Raw genomic sequence first — 26,484 nt, 5'->3', positions numbered from 1 at the left:
TTTCCTTTTCCTCCCTTCCTCCCTCCCTTCCTTCCTTCTTTTCTTTCTTTCTTTCTTTCTTTCTTTCTTTCTTTCTTTCTTTCTTTCTTTCTTTCTCTCTTTCTTTCCTTTTCTCATCCTATTTTTTAAAGAAGACAGCCACAGACATGGGTTTAGCATAAAGTGGAGACTCTTGGGCATTTCCATGTGGATTTTGTTTATTTTGTTTCTGTGTGTGTGTGTGGGGGGGAATAATAGGATCCTATTAGCAGGTTCATTTGTATAATAATCATTCATTAAAATAGAATCCATGGCAATGAAATACAGTACTTGAATTCCAGCACAAAGCCTTTAAAAAGCTCAAATGTCAAAACAATAAAACTAATTAAGGCAACAAAATAGCTTTTTCCAGCTTAATGACAAGCTGGTCCAAAAACACACTCCAATGATTTTTCTTTCCTCTGGAGACACTTTACGGAAAGCAGGGTAGAATTTTACACAATCATTACCCATTCCAGTGTCATCTAGGAACCTAGCCCAGCTGAACTGCCTGGCACACGGGTCACATGTCGACTTTGGCTGGCTGCTTCTCCCTTGTACCCTCCTCTCTTGTCTTCCACTAACAGTTAGGAGGGTTTCTTGTGCCCCATGCCCCATGCCCCATGCCCCGTGCCCCGTGCCCTGTGCCCTGTGCCCTGTGCCCTGGGGAATGCTAGCAAACCAAGGCAACTCTAGATGCTGAAGTCAAAACAGCATGGATTAGAAGGACAGACACCACAAATATCTCTAGTCCAGTCAGGGGCAAGTGGCAGAGATGATGACAGGACTTGTATGCCACATTTTCCCCAGATGCTCTGTTCAAAGTTCAAATCCTCTGCAGGGTCCTCGGTAGCAAAGGGTCCAGTCCAGGGCCACGGGTGGTACCAGCTTTCACCATGAGTTTCTAACATGGGCAGTTTCTCCAGTGACTGTTTGTTTGTCTGTTTTTAGGATTTTATTACTCTTGAGAATCCTCAGGACTGTCTTTGATGGAGTGACCTGTGACCACAGACTCTCATCCTGTCCATTTTCTCAAGACTGAATTCTGCTACAGGCTGAGCAACTCCAATGTGAAAACTCCAACTCTCAAATGTGCTGACACCTAAGACTGATGCCACAGCGAAAAGTTCCACACACATCGCCTGTGACTGGTCAGAGGCAAGATGCAACTGAGCTCAAACCGTACGCTTGGCTCAGTCCATCTGGATCAAGGCTTTCTGGAACATAAGTAGATTTTGTATTTAGACTTGGGTCCCTTCCCTGAATATGTCTTAACATGAATATGAGAATATTCTAAAACCTGAAAAAAATTAAAACATCAAAATACTTCTGAATCTAAAATTTTCAGAAAAAAAAAAAAAAGGATCTTCCCAGGTGCTTTTGTCACATTGATTGACAGATGCATAGGTCACCTATATAACTCAAGGAGGCTATCAGTTTGTAAGAGCATCACCTACGCCACTGGTTTCCAGGAAGCACACAGGTTAACTACTGGAATCAACTTAAGAGACACTTACCTTGGTGAGACACAGGAAAGGAAGCGGGCAGCAAAGAGCCCTCTTGTTTGTACCAAGAAAATATAAATACATGAGATTTTTTATGAACAGCGTCATACTGAATTTGTAGAGTGTGACTTTCCAAATTTTAAAATGCAATAATCCAGAGAGAAAGCTGTTCCTCTTGCAACCAAACCCCAGAATCCTTTTAGCAGGTTTCTTTGTAGAAAAATCATTCGTTGAAAGAGACTCTTTCAAGTTGACCTCATTGTCTTTTGGTGACTTCTCATTGGCCTGGAGCATTTTCTTGATTTCTAATGCTATGAAAGATTCCAGGATCTTCTGGTGCCATTGCCCTTGTTTTAAAGGTTTCTGGAACATCTAGAGAAGTATTTGGAAGCCAGGGTTTGGGGTTCTGGAGTACCAGTATTCTCCCAGCCTCAAAGTGGGAAGAGTTAAGAGATGTGTCCAAATACTATACATTCACACACACACATACACACACACACACACACACACACACACACACACACACACACACACGCGCGCGCGCGCGCATGCAAACACACAAACATACGTACACACCTATATGTTGTGGTAAATAGTATTAGGGATGTCTACCCCACCTCTGATCATTTAGTTCCCAAATCAAAGACACAAAACCTTTACATTTATAATAAACCTTAACAGCACTTAGAGCTGGGCAGGTATCAACCCTCTATGCATTTTTGTCTATTTTCCTGTCAACAACCCCGAGATATAACCTGCCATGTTCTGCTTGGTCTGCTCCTATATCAATTAGCCAGCCCTCATGGCCATGTTCTCATGATCCACTTACTCCGTGGAACCTTCCCCTCTCCCCTCCCCTCCCCTCCCTCCCCTCCTCTCCTCTCATGGTCTCTGCTTCCAACCCTAAGTGCCAGGAAATGAAGCGGCATCTACCTCTCTTCCACTCAGCTACAGGCTGTAGGCATCTTTATTCAACCAATAATTCTGTTTTTGGATTTTTTTCTAATTTGTGCCACTTAATGTGTTTTCTATATCAGCTTCTCCTCTCCTCTTAGTACCCCCTCATACAGATTCCCCCATCCCCTCCCCCTATGAGAATGGGGAGCACCATTCTGGCTTAAGTCCAGCACATGCTCGCTCTTTGGTCAACCATTAGTTTCAAATTAAGGAGCAAGATTACATAGCATCATTTGGTGTATGTGAAGATCAGCTCATCCCTGGGGGCAACCAGAGCTTAGGGACCAGTATTTAGCGTTACAATACATAGCAGCAGACCAAACCTCAACACCTACAAGTATATTGATTTTATATTAGATGGGAGAAAAGACCTTTTATTCCTTTGTCCATCTTATCTTCTCTGATCATAGCTCCATATACTTCTTAACAAATTAAAATCTATAAAGACATGCATCCCACCCAATCACGTCCCCTGAGTTCTCCTCTGACACTGTGCTGGGGACCAAGCCTGCATCATACAAAGATGTTACATATCCAAAGCAGAAGAGCTGAAAAACACGTTTCTTGGTGTATTTGTTTTGTATCAGCTGACTTGAGCTTAAAATATATTTTAAGCCAAATTGGCAAATTTTGAGATAGAACAGATTCCAGTGCTTTGCAAAATGTGTGTCTGCATATACATATACATATATATATATATATATATATATATATATGTGTGTGTGTGTGTGTGTGTGTGTGTGTGTGTGCCTGTGTGTGTGTGTATCTTTGTGTGTGCATTCACTTTCACATGTCAGTGTACATGTATGTGTGTATACATGTATATGCATCTGTGTGTATATGATATTTATGTATATGTGTGTATATATATGACATATATGTAGATATGTATGCATTAAATTTGAATCAATGATTCCAGTTTCAAAACAACACCACAGCATTCATTCTAGCCTTTTCACTCTTTTACCAATAACTGTATTTTTTTCCTCCCAAAGAAGGGAAACCTTGTTCTCTTGATTTTTCTTTCTTTTTCTTTTCCAGTATTAAGGTTGTGCCCAAGGCCTTATATTTCTAGACATGCTAGGAAAGCACTTTAACCCTGAGTTTTGCATTATTTTAATTTCTTTTTTGTTTATTTTGCTGATCTGATAGTCTATGGTGCTACTCCTAGCACACCCCAGCCATCTGATACAAGCATACTCTAAGGTATGAGCATGTTCAGGTTTAATGCCTTTTTAATGAAGGGAGAAAGGAAGGAGGTAGGGGAAGAAATACTTCTGAGAAGTGGATTTGTATATTCTGGTGTTTGTTAGCATCTGCATTTGATACTTGAATGCTTGGTATGTACCTGCACTTTCACTTATGAATAGAATGGATTTTGATTTGATAGCTGCTGTTCTGGTGTTCATGCAAGACCAGGGTTGGTTTATGGGACAGTCCCTTGGTAACTCTTCCCATGTATTCCCATAATAAGGAGCAGACGCTCTCTGAGGCATCTCTGATTTTTCTCTTCATGTTATACCCTGTAATATCAAATACATTTATAAGGCATAAAATGACTAGTCTTGTTTTCCTAATATTACTCATGAACTCAGTCCTTAAAGTTAAAATAAAATTTATTATTATTGTTGTTATTGTTCTTGTTATGATTGTGAAGTCCTCATGAGTCAGTAGTTCACAATGTCAGGAGTAAAGGGATGCCACTGATGGAGCAGATAAGCTGTGCCCTGAATTTAGTCTTGGTAGGAAATAATGTTACTCACTGAGCCATCTTGCCAGCTCTCTTCATTTGTATTTTCTACTCTATCCCCTCTCCTGCTATTGTAGTGTGTGTGTTGGTGCTTTCCTATAATTGATAGTCCCTTTCTTCCCTTATACCCAGCCCAAAGATAAGCAAACATACTTAAAAATACAAATTTATTGAGCATTTTTACTAATATTCAAAGAGCTGCCTCATTTTCCCACTCAGAGATGGGCACTGGATTGAACAGAGAGCATGGATGGAAAGAAATGGATGCGTTCAGAAGAAATGGAACGAGACATGGACAAGACAGCAGTGGTGCTAGAAAGACAAAAGGGCCCTCTTCCATCTGCCTTAAAGTACTGTCTTTGTGCAAAATGTACTTAGAAGTAACAAAATTCCCATAACCATTGACTGTGTGGGAGAAAGGAAGTGCTTGTCTGACCCGGAGGGGAACAGGAGGCACCACCCCTGAATTCAGAAGGTCAGCAAAATTCATAATGATAAAAAAAGGACAAATCTCCCCATTTTCAGAGGTACTGTGACAATTGTAGTATTCTGGGCTTTGGGGGTGGGGGGGGGTTGGCCTCTACTTTAGAGAAAAAGGCAGCTGGACAAACCCAGCTTTGTAAATGAGCTTCCTCTAAGACGTCCAACTAAGGTGGAAATACTCACTGGTGTTTATTACCCAATCAGATACTGGGGCTGTGTTTACTATTAAAACCACAATACAATGCTTGAGGCCCAGAGTTAGAGTTCAACATACGATTTAATGAATGGATCTAAGTTTGACTTCAACTCTCCAAAGAGACAGTCAGGTAGTGTAAACTGAGAAAGAAGGCTGGGAGTCAAAGCACCATCTTCTACCCCATAAATATATGTATTTATCATATGTCAGTTACAAGGAAAAACTGAAATTAAAAGAAAGCAGTGTCTTGTTGCAAATTTGACACTTAAAAGATTAATGCATTTCGAACCAACATGCTGTGTTAGCCAGACAAAACAGAGAAAACCAATTTGCTGTAAACTTGCCTGTTTGTAATTTCTGAACCTACTCCATGTAGTACTTTCTTAATTTCCTTGAGCTTAGCTTTTAGCACAACTGAGTCCCTTTGAGTACTCTTATTTCTCAATGCTATGAGGATTTCCAGTAGCTGCTTCAATCATAAAGCCCAGCATTTCAAAGCTGGATGAGGTCTTAAGGGTGATGGGTTCAATTTCATTTTTTTGTATCCTTAGGAAGCTCTTGTCCCGAGAGGTAAAGTAAGAGATGAGTCTCGGGAAGGAGACATCTTTGTGGGACCAGGGGGACTGACATCTCGGCCTTCTTCACTGCTCCAGTGCCACACTGACTATGCAGTTTGCAGGGAAAGCTTTATTGCATTAATTCTCTAAATGATCGTTGCTTAACTGGAACCATGCCTGCTTTTATTTTAATTGAGATTTTATTTTCGCTTGCCTGGAGCAAGGCGAGCATTATGGTACTTTAAACGAGAAGCAAGGAATTACCTGCACTTCAAATATTAGCAGTTACATTCTGCTGAGGACGCACGCAGACTCTCTATTAGAAACATGTCGCAGGTAAACCAGAAACATTTCATGCTAATTGTTATAAGCGTGTTATCCATCAAAATGTAAATTCCCCAAAGTGGGCTTTATGTGGATCATAATTTCCTTTATTACCAAATGGCCTTGGAAACTCTGGCTGGCTCCTTGTCCTTATGTAAAACCTCCACTTCCTGTGGTGCCTCCAATTTATGCTTTTCACAGCTTTAACAGCTTTTCACACTGTGATTTTCTATATCTGTTGCAAATGTTCAACAATTTGCAGGGAAAATTTTCGTCCTTGGCTTTCTGCTTTTAGCTTTTTATGTATAAAGATTAAAGAATGAATGGGCAATCAGGAGATATATAGAAAACATCTCCCTCCAGAATAAATGGACAGTTCAACTTCTGAAACCCAGATGGATTTTATAATGCCTACCTACAGCACTTCCTCTCTTCTGTATCACACCTTCTAATAAATAGGTTCCCAGAAGAGACAATTTTTGAAGCCAGAAAATACTTTATGTTGCTTTATGGCATGACATAGCACAGTCCAGCCCTTGCAGGTGGCAGAGACATCGGAAGCACAGAGGGAGAAGGGGATGTAGGGGCGATGCTGACTGACAAATCAAAAGAAACATTACGTTGCCTAATGGGAGCGTTAAAGGCTAATGTTCTTTTGAAAAACAGCATGGAATTTGAGATTACATCTAGAATATTGATTATCAACTGTTACTATCTCAAGATCCGAGTGTACAGTAATTCAGTAAAGGCTATGATAGTGCATCAATTAGACTATATATATATATATATATATATGTATATATATGTATATATATACATATATATATATATATGAGAGAGATGGAGAGAGATACATTTCTATTGCGGGCGTAGCACATTTGTTAAAATGTCTTTCTCTGAGGTCAGATCTATAACAGCAGGGGGGAGGAGGGGAAAGGAAGGGTTGGCTTCCTCTCTGATGGGAATTATGAGTGCTTCTCAGGCTATATAGAGACATCAATTATCCCAAATCTCAAAATCTAATCCCGGGGCTTTTTGGGTAATAGAACCTGGAATTTCAGAAACATAGGAATACAAAAAACTTTGTATTTATGTCTTTATCTTGCCTCTGTTTTCATGGTTGGGAGTGGCTGATGAAAAGATATGAACTACTTCAGGAGAGCCTACCCAGCAACTCTGGCCTAGAATACATATTTAAAGACATGCCTTTACCAGCATGCTATGTGTGTGTGTGTGTGTTTGTGTGTGTGTGTGTGTCTGTCTGTCTGTCTGTCTGTCCGTGCATATGTGTCTGTGTATCTCTGTGTGTCTGTCTGTGTATCTGTGTGTATCCCTGTGTATGTGTGTCTGTCCGTGTCTGTCTGTCTGTGTATATGTGTCTGTGTATCTGTTTGTATGTCTCTCTGTGTCTGTGTATCTGTGTGTGTCTGTGTGTTTGTATGTATGCATGTGTGTCTGTATGCATATGTGTCTGTGTATCTATGTATATCTGTGTGCGTCTGTGTTTGTCTGCTTGTGTACAGATGTTCATGTAGGTATGTGTAGTGGGAGAGGATGAAGCATAAGTGCTAAATCTGTACCTCCCCAAATTTGTACGTGGATGCTCTCATACCGAGCAGTTTAGAAAGTAGCTATGCGGGGACTCAGCCTTTAGAGGTGTATATCAAAGTGATGTCACGTAAGTGGGCCTTACATCAGCGAGATGTGCCCTTGTAAGAAGAGATTAGGACAGAAACACAGAGGAAAGAGCATGTGAATGCAGAAAGGAGAAGACTGTGGTCATGCACAAGCCAAAGACAGAGGTCTCATCAGAAAAACCTAGCTGACACCTGGAGCTGAGCCTTGCAACTCTTGAAACCACAAGAGAATAAGGTCCTGTTGTTCAAGGTCCCATATGCCACCTTCTGTCATGACAGTTCTAGAAATTGAATTCAAGGGGTTTCAACAGCTATTATCCTAGTTTACGTGAGTATTTGGGGTTGGGGGAAAGTTTGGTCAATAAAGTGCATGTTACGTGAGCATTAAGACCTGACTTTGATTCCCACCGTCTACTATTTTTTTGTTGTTGTTGTTAAATAAAAAGCCAGGTACCCTTCCTTTTGGTTATTCTCCAGAATTTGATGACAGGACCTGTTGCTGAAGGCACCACATATTTAAATTCCAGTGGGTACCAATCTGGAAGCGTCATCTGTATCAAATAGCTTCTGTAGTCTTGGAGGATGCTGTGTACACTCCTGGGAGAGAGAAACATGATAAACAATATTACCTAGTCGTGAACACTATGAGCTAATAACCACTGGCCAAGCAAGATCTACTCGCTTGTGCAATAGTGGTACCAACATTATGGAAGTGACTAAGTATTTCATGATTAGATTTCAAATTCACTCCGTGAGATGGAACTTACTCCTGGTACTGTTAATAGGGGGGCAAAAACCCAACAAAACAAAGTAAAAACAAAACAAAAACATGGTGGGATAGATCATGGGCCTTACCAGAAAACCTAATCCTATCACTCAGCAAAATGGGCATAACAATAAACTATTCTTTAAGTTCTTCTCTCTATACCCATAGATGAGTGCGTCAGCCAACCCTCAACAGAGAAGCTTCTTTTTTACAGTATGCAACAATTAATGCAGAGACCCAGAACTGATCAATATGCTGCTAGTAAGAGACTGTGGCTGCTCAGTTCTAAATGGGACAGATGTGCCATACCCACTGTCCACAAGGCTCAGTGATCAAAGCAGAAGAAGGCATGGGGAGGCTGTAAGAGCCAGAGATAGTGGACCCCTTAAGCTAAAGAGTATGTGCTAGACATGACGGCATAGTTACACATGTGAACTCACAGTAGCCTTGACTGTTTATGCTCCCATTTTGGGAAGACTATGCCATTTTAATATGAGTCTGTTGTCTGTTATGTGCCCAGTGGTTTATCTGAATGAATTCTCATTATTACAATCCCATAAAAGCTGTGGCCTTCTCCTCGGACCTGACATGCAAACAGAAATGAAAGGGAGAACATTAGTGTTAGAATTGAGGTTCTGTCATAGGACAGAGCCCACAGCCTGTGATCTGTCTCCTGAGCCAGGTTTCTACTCATACAACACTTCCTCCCCCTTCTCATATAATGTTGTTATAGTTTGAATGAGCCATGTCTCTCCCACCACAGGCTCATGTATTACAAGTTTATTTAGCAGCTAATAGGCTTTAAGAAGGAAGGGTGACCTAATCAGAGACTTAATGTATTGATGGGCTCATAGTCAGTTGTATTGTTGGGAGGTGATGTGAAACAGGAGGCTGAGCTTAGCCACAAAAAGTCACTGGGGATTTGTTGATTGATGGTGGCTACATCTTGCCACTATTCAGATCCTTCTGATGTTCACCTTTCTCTCCATTTCCTTCCTGTCATTAGGGGAGCAGCTATCTTTGATACTTATTATTCTGTCACTTTGACTCCCAGATTTGCCACAGATCCAAAATCATATTGCCAAGGACAATGGACTAAAAACTCTCAAACCATGCATCAAAAGTAGGCAATTTCTCCCTTCAGTTGCTCTTTTCAGACATGTTTGTTCACAGATCAAACACAGACACATGCCTCCCCTCTCCCAACAGCACGGCTGCTTCTTCTGGAACCTCAGTTTTCTCATCTGTAGACTCAACAAGTTGGGGTGGATCGTCTTGGAGGGAGCAATCAGGTCCGAGTCTCTGTAATCCACTAAGAAGAAATCCCCTGAGGGCAGATGACTGCTCCTTAGCTCTAAACCATGCCTAGATAATTGTTCCACATAAGGAGCAAGCAGAATAGTGTAACAGTGCCAGGCGTGCACAGCACCTGATGGGACTCCTGTTGTCGGATTCCCCCATCTATTCACAGGTGCTTTATCTCGGCTTGGTGCACTAAGGCCAGAAGGACCAACTAGAGAAGAACAGGCTTAAGAGGCAAGTTGGTAGGAAGTACAAGGATACTTGGAGAGGTAGGCATACACGGCAAAAATGGAGGAGATCACATGTTCTGAGGTGGACGCTATCTTAAGTCTAATGACTTAAAAGAGAATGAAAGCAAGGGGCTGGGCAGGGGTTGGGATGGCTCCACAGATAAAGTTCTTGCTTTGTGAGCATTGATGCTCTGCATTCAGTTCTTAGGATACAAAACTTGGCACAGTGGCCCGCACTCAGTGTGGGCAGAGGTATTTAGTACAGAGAGTGAGTCCTGCCACTCAACGGCTAGCTTAGCTTAGTTGGTGAGCTCAGGTTATAAGAGGCCTTCATCATGCTCCCCTCCCCCCAAAAAAACAAGGTGGACACTAATTGAATAAGAAGAACAGAGGTTGTCTTCTGGCTTCCATAATTTTAAGCATCACACACACATATAGAGACACAAAGACACACACACACATTGACAATATAAGCTTATTAATATGACATTTTCTGAAACTGAGAGAATGAAATGGTAAGAACCAGGTATGAGGAGCAGAGATACGACCCAAAGTGGACATTTCCAATATCACAATTTCATTTCCCAGTGAGAAAAAAAAGAACAGTCTTACATCATCATCATCATCATCATCATCATCATCATCATCATCATCATCATAATCATCATCACTTCTAGTACCAGGAATAACTCTCTCTCTCTTTTTTTTTTCCAAAAAGCCACAAGTGAAGTTTTTTGTTTTGCTTTGTTTTGTTTTTTTTTTGGGGGGGGGGCAGGATTTCTCTGTACAGACTTTTGTTTCATTGAACTTGATCTGTAGACCAGGCTGGCCTAAAGAAAATTGGAGTGTACAACCATTAGTTCCTCAGGACTTTAAAGTGTGGTAGTGAAAAAGGAGATTGAAACACACATGCACATTTCAAGAGACCAATTTCCTATGTTCTAAAGTGTTAAGGGCTGAGAACGTTAACATCATGTCCTTAACATTTCAACAAGTCAGTACTGAGAGATTTGCAAGTCATCTATAACAGTGTGTATCAGTGTCTTCTAATAATATATTGACTTACGGAGCATTTGATTCTCCAAGTGAACCAGCAAGCCTTTTGGAAGTGCAATATGTCATGCAAGCAGCAATGCAAATAGAGCCTATGCTGAATCAGATAAGAGACACCGTCTCTCTTTCTAGTGAGAAGCCAGAATACAATTAATGAAAGCTATGTAAATGTGCTTCAGGCTGTTAAGATTACAGGAGAGTTCAGGGCTGGGGATAAAGAATTAGGGAAAAGGATCCACAATCAATTACAAAGTAGGTCCTCCTATCTTGGACAGGCACACACACGTTCTGATATCTCATCAGGGAACCAATTGCATCCAGGCATCCTTTGGAAGAGAGATGTAGGAACATGTTCCTTCCTATTTGGGGAATGATACAAGGGGGCTATTTTTGAATGATTAATTAAAGGGAATCAATCTTCATTGCTCTGCTACTGACGTGAATAGCGCCATGCCTGTGCAATAATCGCATGCAATTATTCAACGACCCCTCTGGCAAGGACAATGTAATTAGTCCTGGTGGTGTCGAGAGATTCTCTTTATTCCCAACAAATTGGCAGTTTTAATCAAGTGTTGCTGGAAATTTATCATAACACAGGGAAAACAATAGGTGAAGGTACAGGGCCCCAAGCTGTGTGACTTCTATCTACAATGGTACAAATTTACAATGCTAACAACATGATAAATACCGCCATTCCATGAACGTGTTGATTATAATTTCATATCAGCACCAAGCCTTGGCAGGGTTTATTTGTTTAGAAACGTGGCTGTAACCCTTATTGTGCTGCCTTGCATCTGCTTGCTGAGAATCTTAGGTGGGCCCTGAGCACCGTAGCCTGGAGCTTAGATGGGGGTGGGGCGGGAGCACCCCTAGTAATGCTCCCTCCCCCTGCAGAAAACTGGAGATGCTGAAAGAAACACAGAATAGGTGAACAGCAAGTTTCCAGGGCTTGTTCTGAGTGTTGGCATCAGACAGACTCTCTCCACCCCTTCACCTTTCACCTTTCACTTTTCACTTTTGTTCTTGTGTTCTCATTATCTCCTCAAATCTTCGCTTATAATATAATAATGCCCAATGTTTACAAAGTTAATTTCTTAGTGATATGCCATGTGCCGGGCCAAACAATACGTGTGTGGTTTGACTTTATCTTCTCTGATACTTTATTTAAAGGAATGAGTGTTATTTTTGTTATTAGACAAGGAGACTGTGGCTATGAAAACACAGTTCAGTAGAAAACTGTGACCTCACTGAGGGCTTTGAGCCTAGTGAACACCCGGTACCACATCTTCCTGGTGATGTGGCCGCTGACAGTTAGACCTATTGTGCATGGTTTGGTTTCACACAGCATGCCATTCTCCTCCATTCCCTGCCTTCTCCTCAGAAGAAGGGTTTGGCTGTTGTAATATTGAGACGGCATCACCCTATGTACTCCAGGCTGGCCTTGAACTTGTTACCTCCTACCTCAAGCTTAGACAGTGCAGCTACTGAGAGTGTGTGCTACCATGTCTGACTTTAAAGTTTCTACTTTCCTAAATTGTGCTTGAAACCCCATACGACTGAATTTGGGGGTTGATTAAAAAAAAAAGAAAAAGATTGACAATAGTTAAAAATTTCTGAATGTACAATGACCAGAGATTAATTCAAAATCCAATGTGTCTCTGGCAGTGCCTGCCCATGTTGCATAGTAAGTCATCACTGTAGTTGTGGTTCTGAATTTACATAATGTACTGTTTGTGCATACCAACATGTCACACAGCAACAGCAAAACTACCTGCAACTCCTGGGATCATATTTGACACTATTATATATGCTATGAATTATAATAACATATATAACATATTATATATAACATGAGTGTTCTGTCTTCACACAAACCAAAAAAGAGAATCAAACCACTTCATTGATGGTTGTGAGACATCATGTGGGCACTGGAAATTGAACACAGGACCTCTGGGAGAACGGTCCGTACTCTTAACCACTGAGCCAGGTGTGAATTTTATACACACACACACACACACACACACACAGACACACACACACACACACACACACATCTGTTAAATGAATTTTGGTTTGAAATGGGGACAGCATTTCCAACAATGTTTGAATCAGCCCTAAACATTTTACTTTTGCTATTTTGCAATACATATGTTTGTGTGTGTGTGTGTGTGTGTGTGTGTGTGTGTGTGTGTACAAAGCCAATTTCTCAGCACAACCATATATAAAATCAAAATATCAATCAACACTGAAAACTTCTGAAGATATGCAATGTCCTGCAGCATCAAATACGCAGCCAAGTCTGAGATTTTTATGCTAAAATAAGCAAGTGCATCAGTTTAATTAGCATGCAAATTAGCCTTTTTTCTTTACTAAATGTTGAAATTAGATGCACACAAAGGATTGTTGTAAAATAAATGTTACTGTTAAATACATTTCCTTATGATTTATTTCAGTAAACATTTTATTTACTTACCTATTTTATATGCTGTCTACCTGGGACCTCCTTGCTCTGGTATATCCCATGCTACATTTTGGTAATTGTTGTATGCTTGCATGTTTGCATGGGAATGGGAGGAAAGATGCACAGAAAGAATTTTCCAAACTTTCCTCACTAAAAGAATCACCTTCAAGAGAGTTTTCCCAGAAACTGTGAGGAAATCCTGCAGGTGGGTTCTGTTAGGCATCTGGCAGAGGACAACCTCAACATGCATTCCCCAAAGGGTTACTTCTACAGGGTATTAGTCTATATATGGCAAAACGTTTCACTTGATCAAATTATTTAGGGATTGTCAATGAAAATGTATTTGGCATGCCCCCTCTCTTAGTTCCTTGAGAGTTTTCAAGTTTTATACAATGTGTTTTGATCGTATTTACCATGCTCAGCTCTTTCTAGATCTACATCTGCTTCCCTGTTGACCCAACTTTGTGTCCTCTGTTTTCAAAATGACAACAAAATCCTTGAGATTAATTTGTGCTCAAATGTGCTTGAGTGTGTGATCTTCTATTGGAGTAGGGTCAACTTATTGGGACATACACTCTTAGAGAAAACTTCTCTTCTTCTCCTAGAAGCTAACAATACCATTTGTTCTGGGAGAGGGTAGGAGTATGGGTATTCCTCCTCTTTCTAAGCTAAAATTTGCTCTGTCTTGGGACTACATGGGTTTTGTGCATGCCTGTTGCAGTTGCTGGGAGTCCACATCTGTGTCTAGATGTGTCCTTGTAATTATCCTCCACCTCTGGCTCTTAAACCCTTTCCACCCTCTGTACAGCACCAATTCCTGAAACCTAGGAAGGGGAGTGTACTCTATATGCTCCCTTTAGGGCTGAACATTCTGTAGTCACTTAATCAGTCCTTCTAACCCCTTACTGCAGTGATTCTCAACCTTCCTAGCAATACTGTGACCCTTTGATACAGCTCCTCGTGTTGTGGTGACCCCAGGCATGAAGCTATTTTTTGTTGCTACTTCATAACTGTAATTTGCTACTGTCATGGATCATACTGTAAATATCTGTGCTTTCTGATGGTCATAGGTGGCTCCTGTGAAATGGTCACTCGACTTCCAAAGGTCACTCGACTTCCAAAGGTCACTCGACTTCACAAACCTAGCATCGCATAGGTTGAGAACTACTGTCTTAATTTAAAAAAGTAAAATAAAAATAAAAATATTTAAAAATTTAAAAACTTAAAAACCATGAAAGTACATTGAGAAATTAAGAAGGAACTCTAGTATTCAAGTTATTCTGACTTCTTTGGCCGTGGGCTGCTTTCTTTAAGTTGAATAACTGAGACTGAACCCTCCCGTCCTGGCAGACTAAGTTCCAAAGAAATCTCCATCTAAACCTCAAATGCCAGCTTGCATGGCTTAATATTTTTAAAGTCCCCTCCCCTAGAGTTTCTAGAAGAAACTTTTAAAGAAACAGTATTTACCTTGTCAGGAAACTAGTTTGCACACTGAATTTACTTATTCAGATAAGCTTGACAGTTCACACTTTATCCATGTTGAAATGGTGGTTCCTTGGCAACAAAGACCAGAGCCAATTTTTCTCTTTCTACCTCTGCCATCATAGTAGCAGCAAAAGTGAAGGAATGAGGGTGACTTGTCTAAAGACTGCTCTGGCGTTTAGAAGCCAGCTGTGAGACTACACTGGAATGTGTTGGGAAGCTTGTCCCATCCCTCAAAAGCTGCAAATCTAAATCCTAATATTTAACAACGAACCTTCTCCTAAACAAAACCTACAAGCGCTTGAAGTCAAGATCAGCCCGATCAGCACCGAACCAGTCATCTGCTGATCTGTAAAGAAAAAAAGAAAAGAGAAACAGACAGACCCACAGCCTTCCCGGGAAGAACAAGCAAGAGCTGGCTCTGTAACCATAACCAGCAAGCTCATCTGTAGACAAGGCCTGGACAATCGCTGCCCTCGCAGCAGCCCGTCCTCCGCCCCCACCCCCGCCCCCGCACCACCCCCACCCCCCCATACACACACCGGCTCACTTTCACCCTCTTTGTCCTACTTGCTGCTGCCCGAAGGAACATCTGGCTTCAGGCCTTGAAAGCAGACTCCTTCTCCACTTGCACCTGTCCCAGGAGGAGAAAGGAGAAAGGCTTTCCTGACAAAAGGTAGGATTTTCAGAGCTGCGTTCCCGCCCATTAAAGCAGCTTGTTTGATCCCTTCAAAGCTCAAGATCAAAGAGAGGCTTTTGGGAGCTGCCAACTCATAAAGCTTCAGGCAGGGAGAAGGACCGCTTTGTTTTCACACAGCCAGGTGGACTCTCCCGTTTGGCTTCCCAGCCAGAGAGGCTGGGCTTGAGTAGGTTGAAGGGTGTTCTCACATCTGGCAGATGTCTGGATGTTGAACCTTCCCGGGAAGCGAGGAAGGTACATCGGCAAGTTCAATACTTGACATACTTGGCAAAGGATCCCATAACAACACCTTCCTGGCCCCCACGAAGGGACCCCATTCCCAGCATTCATTTTATTCCTTAATAGTGTAGCTATCACCACACTTCCATGCCCAGTGAATGCACCTATCACCTTTCTTCCCTGTCAGCTTGCTGGGTCCCGCCATCAGAAAACAATGTTGTCTTCTTAAGGGTCTTTAAAAAATGCTCATTTTGTGCAGACTCATTGGCACTAGCTATAATGAAATGTATGGAGCAGAGAGCTAGAGTAAGATTTGGTTTCTGGAGAAAGAGCAACAAGGAAAGGATGGGGAGCCCCTTCAGGCTCCTCAGTCTGTCACCACCTTCCTCTGCAGTAGTTGGCTCCTGTTGGATCAGGCCAGTGACACATTCTGGGCCTGGCTTCTGTACAAGGATATTTTCCAGTAGAAAGGCAGCCACTTACGACTTCTCGCAGAGGCTACATGGAGCTATAGAAGGTTTTCTCTTTAGATGTAATGGTGACCTCTTCCCCCACAAACACGCGAGTGTCTCTAGAAAAACTAACTAGCTAATTGCAAATAAATAAATCAACCTCCCAGTTGCCAGAATGGCCAGGGATGTGTCGAGGGTAACTCTGAGGAGCATCACACGTGTGGCACATTTTAATCTGAGACACTACAGATGGAACGATGTGGGAGGGATTCAAGCCAACAACGCAGGTGAGGAGAAAAGAGAAAATCGTCTCCTTGGATGAGAGAAAATAAAGCTAGAAATCAAGGTTCCAAAGGTTGAAGGAATGCAAGCCTAAGTTTCTGGGAGGCATGGTGGGCCAGAATGTAATATAGCATGCCAACTATTGTTCCAGGGAGCTGTGTGCTTTGGGACAATAGTCTTCCTAAAGAAGAGAATCTTCATGAACACAAAACAGGGTGCATTTATCAGGTATGAAGTGCAGAATTTTCGAAAGCATGAGATTCTTTGTAGCTGTTCCACTTTTCAGGTTCCAAGGTGGAGAAAGGAAGAAGGATTCAGCTGACCTCGAGGTTAAGCTTAGTCTAAAAGGGAAGTGTTGAGTTTTTACTCAGAAATCCCTGAGTGCAGCTATTTGGCAGAAAACTGAAGAATCAGTGTCACACAAAAAAGCAGTGGTACTCAACCTTCCTAATGCTGCCACTCTTTAACATAGTTCCTCATGTGGTGGCGAACTCCCAACCATAAAATCATTTTGTTGCTTCTTCACAACTGTAATTTTACTATGGTTATGAATTGCAAAGTAAAATATCTGATGTACATCCCCCAGAAGGGTCGCAACCTACAGGTTGAGAACCTCAGCACAAGTGGGCAGGCTGAAGTTAGGACTAGGGGAAGAAAGATAAAAGCTTGAACAGAGACCAGGATATAACTGTGGGAAGTGATGCTGCTGGGCTAAGGTGGGCAGTGGGGAGAGAGGCGCAGGAAGCCAGTGAATTCTGAATTTCTGAATATGTAGAATAACCACATAGCATTGGATATTGCTGAACCCCTGCCTTTTTTTTTCTGGGAACCATTTGGTCAATTTTTCTGTTCTCTTTTCCCCAGAACTTTGACTTTAGGAAAGTTGCTATTATGGTTTGATATAAATCATTGTTTACTTCTCACCCTGCTCCCCCAAAAGAAAGCTCATGTCTGGAATGCTTGGTCCTTCTGATAGGTTAAATGAGATACGCTCCCCCATAGGCTCGGGTATTTCAACACTTGATCCAAGGTTGGTGGTGCTGATTGGGGAATGTTATGGAAACTTTAGGCACTAAAGCCTTGCTGGAAGAAGTGCGGCCCTGTGGGTGTGTAGCTGGAGATTTCTGTCCTGCTTTGTGCTCCTGGCCAGTCGCAGGCCCATACCTGCCCAGGAGCTGTCTCAGATCTGCAAATGAACAACACATACACACATTAGTTCATTTTTAGACTGCCTTTGTGGCTCAATGGCTGGGCTCTTTTAAGCCTTCTATAGCTAGCTAGCATGCCCTTACCTTTATACTTAGTTCAACACCTCTAAATCTATCTTCCACTTAGTTGCCCAGTTACTTTCTGTGAAACGCATTGGTCTTGCTGCCCAAGACACTTTCGGGCTGCCCTTCTGTGAGTCGCGTTCCTTTCCACCTACATTTTGGAAGATCTCCCCTACAGTTCTGAGTCTGTTTCGCCTTTCTCCCTCAAGTATCTTGGTTCTTCTCCTCTCTCCTAGCCTTAGGGAACCGGGAAGTCCTGACTCTTTCTTTCTGCCCAGCTTTTTAGCTGCTGGCATCTTTATTGATTGATCAAGAGCCAATCAGGGACAAGGATCTTCAGTGTCAGTGCTCACAGATTCTCATCAGAACAACTCACTCTTCTCCGTGGGTGGTGGGTGGGACTCGAGGTCACAGCGATTTGCCTTCCAGTTCACTTTGTATGTTTTTTTTTTGTTTTGGTTTGTTCTGTTTTTTTTTGCTTATCGTTGAAGATGTGGTCTCACAGCTTCCTGTTCCAGCCTCACTGGCTATTATAGACACCCTTTCTGGAACTGTAAGCCAAAATAAACATTCCTTGTAAGTTGATTTTGGCCATAGTAGTTTATCACAGAAACAAAAAGGTAACCAATACAGCCGCCCTGCATTACTACACCCAGCTGAAGGTGTATATCCTTCTAGCTTATCCATATAGAGCCCTGTGCTATTTCTCCAACAAACCAGACGTCTCCCCTCTCAGGGCTTTGGTAACTGCTATTTTGTCGGCTTTGAATTTTCTGTTCCTGGCTCTCCCGTTGGTTCACAGCACTGTCTTCACTCAAATGCTGTGACCTCAACGATGCTTTTCCTCGGCAGCCTACTTACATCTTCACTTCCTCTCACAGACACTGCTCCTAGCTACCCCTCCCGGTTTGTTTCCTACACAGAATAGGATTATCCGAGCCAACACAATTTAGTAGATTACTGTCAATCCTTTCCACCAGGATGTAAACAACAGGACAGTTACTTTTGATTGTTGTTATGCCCCCAATGACTAGAATGGTATCTGATGAAACGTAAGTACCAGATTAATTTTTGTTTTAACAGATCATTTATATAAAAGTACAGCAGAGAAAGACTATTGCTTTTTTTCCTACTTGAATCATAAAATTGTAGTGTATGTGTGTCCCTCCTAACATTACTTTCCACTTCATTGACTGAGACACAAGTGACAAGTCTTCCATTACAATTCTACTATATGTGGTGCACAACCTCTCAGCCTTGGTTTCCAGAAAAATAAAAGGAAAATGATAATACCTACATTGTCTACTCTTAAGAGTTGCTATGGTAGAACATTATATATGCAAAAGCACTTGGGAAACTACTTTCCATATGCAAGGATTATGAATCCCTATGACACTATCTTCCCTGGAGAAGCTGACTGGTACTTCAAGTAAGGTAACAAAATTCTACTCAAGCACCATGAGTCATTCTAACAAACGAGGTAGGTACCTTGTTAATTTTATAGACCAGAAGAAGGGAGGTGGCTTCCCTGAGTGCTAAGCAGTAGTTATCAGTGCCTACAAGAAGTTTTCTTGATCTATCTGGCTTGGTACAAATCTTGGTGATTTATTTGGCAATAATATAGAAAATTGTGAGCAATGTAGGTGACCCAGAAATACATATTAAGCATCCAATAGCCTTATGTTAGATGCTGGAAACAGAAATGGACTATGGAAGACTGTTAGCCTTCTGGCTGCATGGCTGGCCTAATGACATACAGAATCCTAACATACATCAAATGCGTGTGCTTTATGGCCCTGCATAGCTGTGGCTATAGCAGCAACATTCCTAGCACCTGCTCACTTTCCTTACTCATGTGCAGCTGCTTACCTCCTATTTTAGATGTTAGCAAATCTCAGTGGCTTTTGAAAAAAAAAATACCGAAGAAATTTTCATCTTTATTCAGGATGCTGCCTTTACCTCAAATGCCTTTTCCTTTCCCCCTCAACTGTTTTTTCTTTCTCTTTTGTATTCTGTTTTCTCTATTTTTCTCCTGCTAAGATGTTTTAATCCTCTCAGCCTCTGCCTAGCCATACACCTTGGCAGCTCATTCAGATGGCTTCACTCCATCCATCTTGTGTTGGAAGCTGATGTTCCAAGCTGTGCTGGGAATGAAATGTGGTCTTCTATAGACACTATGGGTTGAGGCTGGCCTCCTGCTGGGTCTTATTTTTTCCATTATGCTTCCCTGCAAACACTAGTCTTCTTTATGTTCTTCAAACATTTCCCATATGGCACATTTAAAGTTTTGTGGTCTTTTCCTTTGCTGGTTTCTCTGCCTGGATACAATATTTCTCTGCCTGGACACAAAGAATTTGTGTGCAAATGTGATTGCTACTTCCTTAAACATTTGTAGAGTGCTTGGTTTTAGGTTGGTGCCTCTACTATCTAACGAGGCTAAAAAAAAGATTAAGCTGACCAGAGAAGATCCTGTCTATAATCTCAGAAAATCACTATGGAAACAGCAGAGACGTTAACCACTGCTTAGTTGTGAGTGTTGTCCGTCCACACAGCAGCACAAACTGAGGCTCTGTGTCCACAGGGTTTAGTAAATTACTTAACTACTTCCAGGACCTTAGAACTTTTAGGTGCTGCTTTTAGAGGTCAGTCCAAACCTTCATTTTATAATTGAGGGAACTGTATTGTTCCAATGAGAGTCTTAAGCCAGTATACCTTCCCGATTTTCCACCAGGTGCTGAAATTCTGGACTAGATAAGATAAGATCCTGGGTTTCTTCATGCACTGATGAAAAACAGGGAAGCAGAAATCCATTTCTAAGACCCTGCAAATCAGGTCTCACATTTGTCCCCAGACAGCAACCTCCCAGGTTGCATATTTCTGTTCTAACTCAAAATTCCCAGGTAACACGAGTGAGAAAGGGCTGTGAGTTCATGAGGGAGCAGAGAGTGAAACCTAACATCATGTGTTACTGTTCCCTAATAACTGGGCCTCTGTCACAGGAGGGATGCCACACACACTCGTCTACTCCAGTCACATCCAAAATATCAGGGATAAAATCCTGATTAAGGGTAAGAGGCAATAAGGATCCAAAAGGAGTTCTGTGCCTCCTGGATACTCAGACAGTCGCTGGTATCTCCTAACTCAGACGTGTTCCAGATCAGTCTTTCCAATTGTCAACACGCCCTCATAATTAGGCTTGTCAACACACCCTCATAATTAGGCATAAAGGTACCCCGAGAAATGATTCGTAAATCGCTAAGATTAGGCATTGTTTCCTGGTCAACACAATGTTTCTAACCTATCCTGGTTTATTACCAAGCTTCCCATAACTTGTAATTTCTCTCAAGGAAACTGCCTTGTTAGAGCTAACAAGGGTCAGGCACATTCCTTAGGACAATAATAGTTTACAATAGCTAGAAATGTTTTACATACTAGAGAGTAATGAAGGGCTTCCACCCAAAGACATTAGCTAGAAGTGTTAGACTAAAACCTCCTAGTCATTGCCTCCAGCAAGAACCAGAGAGTTAGTATAGGAATACCAAATTAGCCCCAGCAGGGAGGGGCACCATTGCTCTTCCACCCACTTCACAACTAGATATCTTGGTCAGTAAGATCACTGACCTTGATGTGACTGTCACCTGTCTACATGACTCTTGTCATCTGCCCTGCTTGCTGTATGCTACTTAAGCCTGCTTGTCACTTCGTAGAAGGACTTGGACTTGGACAAGGACTTGGACTCGCAGAAGGACTCGCACTAGAACTTAGATGAGTTAGGACTCAGACTCATGCAGTACACAGTCTCCCTGGCCCAGAGAGCTTGGGCCCAGGGGATGCAGCACCAGTTCAGAGGAGATAGCTACTGCTTTAGACTCAAGGTGTTTTAGATGGCCTCAGATGTACCTTAACTACTGAGCTGCCAGATTTAACATTTCTCTTTTGCAATGACTGTAAAAGTCTGAAGCCATTTTTAAGAAATACATTCAGATCCTATACTCCATGTGTCGTCTCTGCCATCATTTCTTCTCCTACACCTTGTCTACCTGACTAGGACCCCGTTTCTCCCATGGGTTGAGGGAGGCCCAGATCGGCCGGCCTGAGGCAGAAGGAGGCATAGGTATCTATTTCATTTGGATTCATTTTTGAGTTTTGACAGCCTCAGAGACCTTGTACCCTTTGTGCTTCCTTGGAGCACAGGACAAATGTGGTGTAGGCATATAGACAGAGGGGAGCTCATCAAAGTGAGATGACTCAGTGACTCACTTGAATGGTTACCTCTTGCCACAAAAATGGAAATCATGCAGGTGCAGCTCAGGGCATTGAAGTGGAAATTCACAGTTTGGAAAGAATATTTATTATTTCTCCAGTGCTGCAATACACTGACCAAAAAACTTGAGGGAGAAAGAATTTATTTCAGTTTACAACTTCCAGGTCATAATCCATCATTTTATGGAAATATAGGGCAGGAACTCAAGGCAGTAGAAACCTCAAGTATTGACCATGGAGGGAAGAGTTGTTCTTACTGTATTGCTATGCTTGCTTTCTTATACAGCCTATGCCCACCTGCTTAGAGATGAAACTATTCACATAAGACTGGACTTTCATCAATCCTCAGTCAAGAGAATCCCCCATGTACAAGGGCACAGATCAATTTGATGGTGACAACTCTTCAATTAAGCTTTCCTTTTCTAAGATGACTCTAGTTTGTGTCTAGTTGACAATAAAACTAACCACTATCCAAGGTAAGTTGAAAGCCATGGTCTATGTCTTACCACTCTCGTGACTTTCCTGAAATTCCAATCAGATTCCAACAATAAAGAATCATGGACTTTAGAATCTATCTTCTTTAACACCTTCTAATCATACTTCCAAAAGTATGACATGAGCCTTTCCTATCCAAACAAATTAGATTCAAATACAAGATCACTTTCTATGTCTTTTGAATATATTTTTAAAAAATGACTAACCACTAGGCAAAAAACACTGAAATTCTTGGTTTTCAAGTCTCATTTAGTAAATAATTTCATGATGTGATTGTTGCATTTGACTACATTATCTTTAATTCTTGTTGTTATCAACATAAAACCCCTCACGCTCCTGCAAAAAATAGCTCAATGACTCATCAATATGTGTAGACTCATTGCACCATTCTGTCTTTGGTGCCCCAGATGGGATCAGTAGAAGTCTATTCTCTTCTGTGTAGGAAAAGTTAATGTAACACTAAGTCTAAAGAAGATAGCCACAACTCAGCTGTGGTTATAATTGTAACTTCAAAGATTAAGAAGGAGCCAGAAAGAGAAGTATGCATCTAGATTCATATCACCTTTTAAAAATAGATCGTGGTTTCAGAGCAGTTTTAGGCTCATAGTAAAATTGTGTAAGGTTCAGAGAGTTCTCAGTCACCCCTTTCCCTCTCACATGTACAACTTCTACTGTCAGCATCCTACCAGCAGCAGCTTGTTTTCTCTTTACAGCTAAACCAAACCAAAAAAGAAATGATAAAGCCAACAAAATATGTGTGAGGTTATGTTTAGCATAGGCGTTGAATCCTTGTGACCTGTTGACAACTTGAAACTTTTCTATATGGAAAACGTCATGAAGAAAATAGGGCTGTGCCATCTTTCAGGGGTCAAGACACCTACCTTCTCCAGAGATCATGATGTCCAACTCCTAAAAGAGCATTTGTTTTCCCACTGGAGAAGCTGGCTGTCACCACTGGTTGCTTCTTTGTGTCACTCTTCCATCATATTTGGCCATGCCACATGCTGGCCTCAGAAAGCTGCTTCTTGCTTGGAGAGCAAAGAAAGAGACTTGAGAAGAACAGTAGGATCCAACACTTACTTTCCACATACTGAGTTTTCCTTTTATAAGGGAATCGAGAGAAATGCCTGTCATGTCCATCTTTTCCTAAAAAATTTGTGGATGGGTTTCTCAAACCTGGATTTGATGTCTTGCCTAATAACAAAAATTGAAACTGTAAGCTTACTATAGTTAACATCAGTAATTATGAATACGAAGCTTCATGCAAATTACTGTAATTATGTGTGGAGTTGGATTAATTAGTTATACATGGAGAGAAAGCACTGAACTTCTGAGTAAAAATTCTGAACTTCTTTCTGTGTCCTATTACCTGGATAATACTGTAATTGGCTCATGTCAAATATTCTCTCTACCAGGGCTAGCTGCACAGGAGTTTTGCAGAATCTCTATTGATTCAGGTAGACTGTGGGTTTTGAGGTCATTCGTTACTAACATTCACATTTCAAAAGATAGGGGGTTTTTTTGTTAGCATGAAATTTCTTCAGCAAGTAAATATTGTCCCCCAAGACATAATCGGTGCTGCTAAAGGACAAACAACATTGTGGAAACACCCATACTGCACTTCATTTTCTCCTTTTCTTCCAATACTGCCATCCCCAGAATCTCTGGAAAGCATTTTCTTCAATATTCATCGCCTCTAGAATCACCTGTAAACTTAGAATGAGGCTTTTCACCCCCAGGCTATACTTCCACATTGAATGTGTCTTATAATCCTGCAAGTAAGTGATAGGGTTTCACAGACTGCTTTAGAAAAAGGTGGATGGCATTTAGTTAAATCTCTCTGTCTTTCTCTGTCTCTCTGTCTCTGTCTCTGTCTCTCTCTCTCCTCTCTTCTCCTCTCCTCTTCTTTCCTCCCCTCTTCTATCCCCCTTTAGAGAGAAGAGATAGAGTTGAGGAGAAAGGACAGAGAAGTGTACAGGCTTTGTTCCAACAGAAGCAACTCCCACCCCTGCTGAGATCTCTTATCTTAATGACTTGCTAAAGAACTTGTCTTATCAAATCCATTTAAAAGCTTCCCTGCCCCACAACACCCCATTTGAATAATTTACCAACAGAGGTAATTTGGGACCATCCTGATGAGATTTTAAAAAAATAAATAAATAAATAAATAAAAGCTTGGTGATAAAAAGAAAGCTTGAAAGTATTGACTTTAAGAACAGAGGGAATAGTTCTCAAAGGTCCTTAGATCTATTCTGGTTTTGAAAGAGGCCTCCTAAAGACACCTAATTACAGCAATGGCCCACTTAAACACAACAAACTCAAGGACAAAACTCCATGGAGTACCCATTACAATTTAATCTATATTTAACTTATCTATTAGAAAATTTTCTTTACCTTGTTATAATTTAGCTTGGAAAAGCCTACTTTTAATGAGGTTACAGAGTGAACAAGTGAAATTCACCCTGTGACCCTATGCATATCTGTGTCGAGTTCATTATGATGTAACTTTTGTTGTTCTTGAGGCATCATAATCAGTTTATGAGATATAAGTAAAAACCACATTGCTTTCCCAACCCCAATCCCCAGATTTTAGAAGGATCCAGAACTGCAGTCCTATTTTGACTCATAGAATCCTGAAGGATTTAGACTAAGATCCATAGGTACAACCTGGAATGACCCTGGAAATAGACAGGAAAGAAATCCAGTCAAATTTTCTTAAGGACTTCTAGTTTGTTGCTAACTCTGGGCTTATATTCACTCAAAAGCCAAATACATTTTTATCCAGGAAGGAAATGCATATCTGAACACCGATGGTGTGGTTGGGATGTAGCTCAGTGGTAGAGCACTGCTTTACATACAAGATCCATCTCCAATGTTGAGAAGAAAACAAACCACTAAATCCCCCGGAAACATGTGGTGAGGCAGATACTCAGCAAATGGGTTATCCAAGGATGCTATACTAGGAAGGAAAACATATGCATGAAAGATGTGATAGAATGAATGCTGCTACTTCTGTGAAAACCAGGTGAGAATGCCAGTGACGGGGAGGGGGGGACCCTACATGATTCTCATGAGCTTGGGAGCTTGTTGCTAAGGAAGAAAGGCTCTGCTCCTACTTAAGCACTGCTGTGGAGGGAAGAATAACTTATGTAGATAAATGGGCCAGAGAAGGTTTTGTTTACTGTTGGCTTTTTCAAGGTTTCCATCGGAATCCAAAACAAACATTGCATCAAATGCACTAAGCTCCTGGATTAGGATCTAACTGAACCTTTGAGGCTTCAATGGTAAGTAGAAAGTGTGTCCTATGAAATTCAGGCAGTGAACATCAGAGAAATGTGCCAGGGGAAGTAGAGTAAAAGCCACCATGCAGATGTCAACATCTGACAGTCTCAACCTGAAGCAAGTCCAGACTCTGTAGTGGACCAGGGTGCTCTCACTATAGAATGATTCCCTCATGCGTGAGAAATGCCTATAAAATGACTGAAGATACTACAGCTAGGACAGGAGGCTGGACGAAGAGCTAGAGCAAGAATAATATCTGGGTACTAAGTTCTGTGGAGAGTAAAGTAGCCAAGAGAGACTATTTCTCCTTATACCTTTGATAGCAGGATTAGAGTCTCAAGAAGCACTGGGATGATGGAATACTAGCCTCTCTGCCATAGGCCACATACTTCAGGACTGACATGGTAGGCTCTAAGAGAGGGTTGTCAGCCTAGAACATTCCAGGTTGTGCCTATTGCTTTTAGTATAAAACTTCCTGGATGCTTTGAGTTAAAATAGGATTGTTGTTCTAGACCCTTCTAGAAACCTGGAACATTGGAGGTGGGATAGCAATGCAGTTTCTACTTATATATCTTAAATTTTCTAATTTCTTAGTCTTTGACTCCAGTAAACTCTTACTAGATGATGTTTTTCGAGTGCTATGGGTTCATTCAAGACAGAACCTCAGTTTATATGGCAGGTCCTCTAATTTGCAGTCTCCCCGCTTGTGCAATCTAATTTTACGTCAACTTGGTACAAGCTAGAGTCATCAGAAAAGAGGGAGCCTCAATTGGGGAAATTCGTTCTATGAAGCCACAAT

The 26,484-nt window shown here is 41.4% G+C and overlaps 1 long non-coding RNA gene across 1 annotated transcript; it reads right to left on the bottom strand.

The window, feature by feature from the left end:
- Positions 1 to 18,154: 18,154 nt before the first annotated feature.
- LOC116087657 lies at positions 18,155 to 24,879 on the bottom strand. The gene is made up of 3 exons (XR_004117545.1): positions 24,798 to 24,879; positions 23,285 to 23,431; positions 18,155 to 18,196 (listed from the first exon to the last, which is right to left on the bottom strand). It is a non-coding gene; the product is annotated as an uncharacterized LOC116087657 (long non-coding RNA).
- Positions 24,880 to 26,484: the final 1,605 nt, after the last annotated feature.

This window comes from Mastomys coucha, unplaced genomic scaffold (assembly GCF_008632895.1).
Source record: "Mastomys coucha isolate ucsf_1 unplaced genomic scaffold, UCSF_Mcou_1 pScaffold13, whole genome shotgun sequence".
Lineage (NCBI taxonomy): Eukaryota > Metazoa > Chordata > Mammalia > Rodentia > Muridae > Mastomys > Mastomys coucha.
The sequence above is the reverse complement of the archived record's forward strand: the minus strand, read 5'-3'. Positions and strand labels throughout refer to the sequence as shown.